Here is an 8,120-nt window from a genome sequence, read left to right as displayed (position 1 = left end):
CTTACTTTCTTCATTCAGGCTGCTGCAACCGAATACCACAGGCGGGGTACCTTAACTAACAAAACTTTACTTCTCACAGTTGTGGCGGCTGGAAGTCTGAGGTCAGGGTGCAAGCCTGGGGAGCTCCTGGGGAAGGTGCTCTTCCCAATTTGCAGACGGCCGTATTCTCATTGTGTTCTCCTGTAGTGAGACAGCAGTCTTCTCTCTCGTGTCTATTCAGATAAGGGCACAAATCCTATTTGCAAGGGGTCTACCCTCATGACCTGATCGCCTCCCAAGGGCCTCATCTCCGATTCCATCACAATGGGGATTTAGGCCTCAACATGTAAACTTCAAGGGGATAGAAACATCCAGTTTATAGCACTTACTATGTGTACACAGTGTGTTAGGTGCTCAGGATAATGGTGAACAGACACAGATGCTGCCCTTGGGAAGCTTGTTTTCACAGGGGAGGCCTATCCATCCAATAACCAAATGGAAAAATTTAACCATAGCGAGAAGCAGAGAAAGGTGGCGGAAACAGTGAACTTGGAGGCTTTAGGAAGGAAATAACCTAATTGGAGAAGTCAGGAAGGCCGCTATGGTTGAACTGAGACCCAAAGTATGACAAAGTGCTCACTTGACCATAGTAGATAAAAGGAGAGTGGACCCCCCCCCAGGTAGATGGAACAGCATGTGCCAAAGTTCTGAGATAGAAGATAGCATGGCACATTCAAAGAAGACAACAGAAGCCCATGTAGCTGGAGCTTAGAGAAGAAGCAGGAGTGTAACACAGGATGACGCAAAAGGGGGGCAGACCTTGCTGGGCTCGGTTGGCTCTATCACAAATGTTGATCTTGAGTCTAAGCCTTTACACCTAATCTCATCTTTGTCTTTTTTTTTATTAAAATTTTTTTTTAATGTTTATTTTAGAGAGAGAAAGGGAGTGCGAGCAGGGGAGGGGCAAGAGAGAGAGGGAGACACAGAATCGGAAACAGGATCCAGGTTCTGAGCTGTCAGCACAGAGCCCGACGTGTGGCTCAAACCCGTGAACCATGAGATCGTGACCCAAGCCAAAGTCAGACGCTTAAGCAACTGAGCCACCCAGGTGCTCCTCTGATCTTTTTTCTAATACCCATTGTAATAAGGTAATCACTTCGGTTGTTGGGACAACTTAGACTGTCACTAGCCCATCTTCAATTTTTTAAGCAAGCCAAGAATTACCGTGGAACCTTCTCCTTGGGTCTTGAGAACAGCTACTCTCAATTCGGGATCTGCATCTTGAGCCGCTGGTGAGATTTACAGCAAATTAGGTGATAAGACCTCCTTCCCCAATTCCTGGTGATTCTGATTGCATAGACCTAGGGTGGGCACAGCCACCTTTATCTTTTAAACCTTCTCCTAGTCAATCTGATGGTCAACAAAGGCTGGAAATTCAGAATTTCAGTTTTGTGCATCACCCCTTTATTTATTGATGTCAATCTTGGCAGAATAGACGATATTACCAGTCATTTTTGGAAATCAGCTCATGGGGAAGGTTTACAGCAAAATTTTCCTCTTTTTTAAAAAAGTTTATTTATTTTGGGGGGGCACACACGAGTGTGAGCAGAAGAGGGCCAGAGAGAGTGGGGGGAAGAGAGGGAGAATTCCCAAGCAGGCTCTGCACTGTCAGAATGGAGCCTAATGAGGGGCTCAGATTCTTGAACCATAAGATTATGACCTGAGCCAAAGTCAAGAGTCAGATTCTTAACCAACCTAGCTACCCATGCGCCCCATAATTTTCCTCCCCTGATGTCAGTGGGCTTTGTGATATTTCAGTATTTGAAGTTTCTGTGGTCATCTATATCAAGAATATTTCTCTACATTCATTTCTGTTCTTTTGCTTTCCTCAAAAAATGCTGATTCTCTTTAAGTTGGTGTTTGCTTTTACTTTGAAACAGAACTCAAGCAGTTGTTATAACAAGCTCAGTAAGTCTAGCATTTTCAGATCGTGCTGTTCTTATCTTGTTTCTCATTCTGTAAGAACTTACTATCGTTCAACTACTTTCTTACAGTCGGTATTATTTATACTTTCTGAACACTTCAGAAGTAAGACAAAGATGTTTCCTCTCAGACTAAATTAGTTCATCGGACCTGGAGATTGCTTTCCCTGTCCTTATCTGTTAGTCTGTTTCCATCCGTTATGTAGACTGAGGTATCTGCTCTTGCTGTAGACTGCCCTGGAGAGCCGGTGCCCACAGTCCACGATAAACAAAGCACAAGCCAATAATACAACTGTCTTGGCCGTGGCCGGAGCTGGACACCAGTTCTGGCAGAGGCCCTTCGATACTTCTTGCAGGAATTTGAAACACGGGTCCAACATATCTAATTAGTTAGTTTGGGCTACTTGAAGTGAGAGGCCATGTAGAAATGGGACTGGGTGGGGCTATAAATACCAATGGCCAAATAGTACGTATGTCATCTGCTGAGCAGATGTTGGAGGAGCGCAAGTCAAGGGAATGGAATACAATGGAAAGGACAGGAAGGGACAGAAAAGGAGAAATTGAACGGGATTGTAGCAGTGATGGAAAATCTGGGAGCTGAAGAGTGGAATGGATAGAAAGAGCAACAAAAAAATAGAGGAAGGGAGGAAAACACACACACAAAAGGGAGATTGACAGAAAGAAGACTGTAGAAGAGATAATGGGGCAGAGAGACACAGGGGATAGGAATGATGATACAGAGAGAAGTGGGCCAGAGAGAAGGAGATGTGCAGGAGGATGAGGACACAGAGAAATTGCTTTTACTGGGAAGAGTTGTATCCTGCCATGAGTCCTTCCAATTCTCTTTCCTGTCCCTGAATTCACTATCGGATTAGTGGTTAGATCCGCCCCCCTCATTTTTCTTCTAAGTGTTATTTATCTTTTTTCCTTCCCTCTTTCATTAGAAGTTTCATTTGGAAGTTTATTCAGAAGTTTTCTTTTATTTCTCTTTTCCATAATGCTGATTCTTTGACATACCCAGCTAGCTCGGCAACTTGCTTTTTAACTGTGTTTTGAAAGACTTTTAGACTCACATAGTTCCAAAAACAGGACAGAGAATTCTCATTACCCCTTGCCCAACTTCCGCCAGTGGTAACCTCTTACGGGTCCATAGCACAATTAGTAAAACCAGGAGCCTGGCATTGGTGTAATACTGTTAACCATAGATCTTATTTAGATCTCATGCCCTGCTTTTTTTTTTAGCCATAGATCTTATTTAGATCTCATGCCCTGCTTTTTTTTTTTTTTAAGTGTATAGGTCAGCGGAATTTTATCGCTTGTATAGATTTCTATAACCACTACTAAGATCTGTCAAATCTTTTTTAAAGGTAGTACATTCACATGGCTAAAAAATCAAAATGATATTAAAAGGTATTCAGTGAAACATTTAAATCCCAACTCTACTTCCCCATTCATCTTGTTTCCTGCCTTATAAATGGTCACCTTCACTAGTCTGTGTTTTCCTTCCATTCATCCTTCTTTAAAATATAAAGCAAAACATTTATTGCAGAGAGAGCGAGAGAAAGAGAGAGTGAACAGGGTAGAGGCAGAGAGAGAGGGAGACACAGAATCCGAAGCAGGCTCCGGATTCTGAGCCATCAGCCCAGAGCCCAACGCGGGGCTCGAACTCACGGACCGCGAGATCGTGACCTGAGCTGAAGTCGGACGCTTAACCGACTGAGCCACCCAGGTGCCCCAAAATGTATGTATTTTAATGTATATCCTCTTTACATAAAAGGTAAATTATTTATGTAAACTATTCTGCGCCTTGCTGTGTTCACTTAATACATGTTGGAGATCAGTTCATATCCTCACGCTAGAGTTCCTTGCTTCTTTTTAAGTGCACAGTGTCCCATTGTGTTAACACTGTACCTTTAATTCACTTACACAATCTCTGAGTGGCTTTCTTTGCCAAAAAACACGCCACAATATATACCACAAAACAAGAGCCTTAGGGTAAGTTCAAGAGAAGCTTGCCAAATGTACACAATAAACTGGGCCGCTCTATCAAAGGCTGAGGGGCAAAGTAGCCACGTGGCTGGGAGCAGAAAAACTAAAGAAGAATTCAAAGCAGGAGCACACCTCTGCAAGACTGAAAGGATGGATTTTTTTTTAATCAAAGAGAACACCACCTGAACTACTTGAGATAACGGGGTCATCACTGAATTAAAAACTGACATTGGAGACTCAGCAGCACTCTGCAAATTGTCAGAAGTCTGTCAGATGACGGACAGTGCTTATGTGGAAAAGCAAGAAAGAACATCACCTAACTGTCTAAACCAAGTTGAAAGAAAGATTGCTCCAGAATGATAGCATTAATTAAATGTACATATTTTAGAGATCAACTTTTCTGCTAAGCTTATTCAACTTCATATTCTTAGTTCAGTTTATTCTCCTTCCTTTTGTTAATGACTCATTTGCTTTATGTTTTCTGATAATCAGAAAGGCTTCAGAGTTTGTTCTATACTTTCTTTCAAGTGTGTGTGTGTGTGTGTGCATAAACACACATGTAAGTCCAGTTAAGACATATTCAATCATCACTACCAGACATCAGATGTTTTCTTTTACCATAATTGAAAAGGAGGGGTAAATATTCTGAGTTGGAGTTTGAATGGCCAAGGTAATGATTATCTTAGACTTCCACTCATCAGTAAAAATACTAGAAATACTAGAAAAAAGAATACTAGAGCACTGAGCCCAGTACTCTTTCCCTGCCTTAGAGATTCCAAGAATTCCTCAGAAAAGCCATTAAATTCAGTAAAGAATTTTTTAGCGTCTTTTATGCATCAGGCATTAGACATATGTCCAAGGGAGAATTTCCTACTCAAAGAGTCCCCTGGTCTCTCATATAAAAATCTACCACGACTGGGGTGCCTAGCCAGCTCAGTCAATAGAGCGTATAACTCTTGATCTCAGGTTGTGAGTTCAAGCCCAACACTGGATGTAGAACTTAATTTAAAACAAGTGTGTGTGTGTGTGTGTGTGTGTGTGTGTGTGTGTCACACACACACACACATGACTTCATCTTGCAGAACATTTCCAAATAATAGTTAACTGCTTTGAAAAATGAGTGGAGTTTATGTGATGATGGGTGACAATGGCAATGAGATTTCTCAGGCACTTATATATCACAATTTCCATTTTTTTCTTAGCGTTTTGAAAAATTTCTATCCTTTTATTCCTTTGTTTATGTTCATTTACACCCACACGTGAAAATGAAAGTTCTAAGACCACAGAGTTCATCTGTTTTGTTCACTGTTGTATCCAAGTCAGGCACACAGGAGGTATGCTATGAACCTTTTTGATGAATGGGACAGAGGTGACAGTCTAGCCTACAGGAAAGACCAGCTGACCAGAAATCAGGGAGACCTGAATTCCCATCCCTGCCTTGATATTTCCTAACTATATAAATCAGCAAGGGTGTTAAGCTTCAGTTTCTCCAGTTATAAAGTGAGACTCACGATTCAGTCCCCAAATTCAGATTCTAGAGTCAGAACACCTAAGTTTTAGCCCAGCTCTATGACTTACGTGCTGTGTATGCCTTTGGGCAAGCTACGTAGACCTTTGAACCTCAGTTTTCTCATTTGCAAAATAGGAAAAACACAATCTACTTCATCAGGTTGTTGGGAGAACTACATTTCCGCTTCACAATATGTAGTAGGTACATAATAAATGATCAGTAAATATTAGCCACTTCTATTACCAGTACCACTGTGGGAAACAAGTGAGACAGTGAAGGAAAGTAATTTCTCTTTATAAAAAGCTGTACAGGGGGTGCCTGGGTGGCTCAGTCAGTTAAGCGGCTGACTTTGGCCCAGGTCATGATCTCACGTTTCGTGGGTTTGGGTCCCGCATCGGGCTCGGTGCTGACAGCTCAGAGCCTGGAGCCCGTTTCCGATTCTGTGTCTTCCTCTCTCTCTGGATTAACACGCGCTGTCTCTCTCTCTCTCATAAACATTAAAAAAAAAAAGAAAGAAAAAAGGCTGTACAGGTATAGACTTCCAGATTGCCAAGTTACCTGCTTCAGAGACATGCACTTGTGTTCCAGCAGGAAGCTCAGTGCTTTTAACCAAATTTATGGACAAAATGGAAATCCTTCCAAATGCTGGCATACTGACAGATGAGATTTTTGAGAAAAGGAGATTTTGATTGACCTGAACTGAATGCTGAAAAGTTTGCCATTACTCTGTCTAAAGAGGGGACAAGAAAAATGCCTTTTGGTCCAATTCTTCTGGTTATGGGAATTCTGTAGAAGAATTAAAAATATGTCACAAACAGGCAAAATTCTTAAAGGAAGCTACAGGGTTGCTGACATAAATTTGAAAAGCAGTTAAAAAAAAAAAAAAACCAATCCTTCCCCTTACTGAAACTTTATTTTTAAAAAAGCAAAACTAAAACATTTTATTGCCCTGTGTTTCCCTGGATATATACTCACTACAATTTCAAATATTAGGTCTGCACCTGTAATACAGTACTTTCTTAAGAAAGGTAGACATTATATTAGTGGAAAATTAAAGTGTACAGTTTTATCCACAAAAAATAAGGCAGAGCCACTTTGAAATGATAGAAATCAGAAATTGGATACTCAAATATGGCAAAATGAAGGTTTGTAAAAGCATTCTAACCATGTCTTCATCCTATCGCATATTGAAGTAGAAGATATTCGGGAAGCCTGGGTGGCCTCAGTCGGTTAAGAGTCAGACTTCGGCTCAGGTCATTATCTTGCGGTTCATGGGTTCGAGCCCTACGTCAGGCTCTGTGCTGACAGCTCAGAGCCTGGAGCCTGCTTCGGATTCTTTGTCTCCCTCTCTGCCCTTTCCCTGCTCCTGCTCTGTCTGTCTCTCTCAAAAAATAAATAAACATTAAAAAAATTTTAAGGAAGCCAAAGTATGGAAGGAGCCCAAATGTCCATCGAGGGATGAGCGGGTAAAGAAAATGTGGTATATATATACAATGGAGTATTACTCAGCAGTCAAAAAGAATGAAATCTTGTCATTTGCAACTACTTGGATGGAACTGGAGGGTATTATGCTAAGTGAAATTGGTCAGTCAGAGAAAGACAAAAATCACATGACTTTACTCATATGAGGACTTTAAGAGACAAAACAGATGAACATAAGGGAAGGGAAACAAAAAAAAATAAAAACAGGGAGGGGGCAAAAAATAAAAAATGTTGAAAAAAAAAAAAAAAAGAAAAAAAAAAATTAAAAAAAAAAAAAAAAAAACAGGGAGGGGGACAAAACAGAAGAGACTCATAAATATGGAGAACAAACAGAGGGTTACTGGAGAGGTTGTGGGAAGGGGGTGGGGTAAATGGGGAAGGGTCATTAAGGAATCTACGTCTGAAATCATTGTTTCACTATATGCTAACCTATTTGGATGTGAATTTTAAAAAACAAAAAATAAAATTAAAAAAAATTTAGTAGAAGATATTCAATAGCTGTGTGATTTAAGTGATAGATACCTGATGTGAGTGTACATAAAGGAGAAGTTTGCCTTTAGAATAAACTCTGCAGGGGCACCTGGGTGGCTCAGTCGGTTAAGCGTCCGACTTGGGCTCAGGTCATGATCTCACGGTTCGTGGGTTCGAGCCCTGCGTCCGGCTCTGTGCTGACGGCTCAGAGACTGCTTCGGAGCCTGCTTCGGAGGCTGTGTCTCCCTCTCTCTCTCTCTCTGCCCTCCCCCGCTTGTGCTCAGTCTCTTTCTCAAAAATAAGTGAACATTAAAAAAAATTTAAAAAGAATAAACTGCAAAATTCAAATATAGCCAAGTTTTACTTGTAAAATCCCAAGTCAATATAAGCAAATACCTAACCATAGAGAAGAAATCTTTTGAAGTTTTCTTTATATGTGGACCGAGGTAAAAGGTCTTCCTGTTAATCATTTTATCTTTCTGTTACAGCTAATTTTTTCCATATGTAACTCTTTCCTAAATGGTATGAATGAGGGGTGGGATTCAGATCTGCAACATTTCCCATGCCCCCTCCAGATACTGGGATGTGCATATAGGCTGAGGATAATGCCTTGTTCCCAGGATTTGTACTAAGAAAGGAGTGACAACCATTACTGTGGTACTCAGGAAGTAAGATAAAGCTTGTAAAGCCCTGTTCCACTTTATTCT

The 8,120-nt window shown here is 41.0% G+C and overlaps 1 protein-coding gene across 3 annotated transcripts in view; it reads left to right on the top strand.

Moving 5' to 3' along the window:
* Positions 1 to 8,120, top strand: part of TAFA1 (TAFA chemokine like family member 1) — a 509,748-nt gene that overhangs the window by 283,766 nt on the left and 217,862 nt on the right. The window lies entirely within an intron of this gene.

The sequence above is a fragment of the Neofelis nebulosa genome, chromosome 4 (genome assembly GCF_028018385.1).
Source record: "Neofelis nebulosa isolate mNeoNeb1 chromosome 4, mNeoNeb1.pri, whole genome shotgun sequence".
Taxonomy (NCBI): domain Eukaryota; kingdom Metazoa; phylum Chordata; class Mammalia; order Carnivora; family Felidae; genus Neofelis; species Neofelis nebulosa.
Note: the sequence above shows the minus strand (reverse complement) of the source record. Positions and strands in the feature narration are given on the sequence as shown.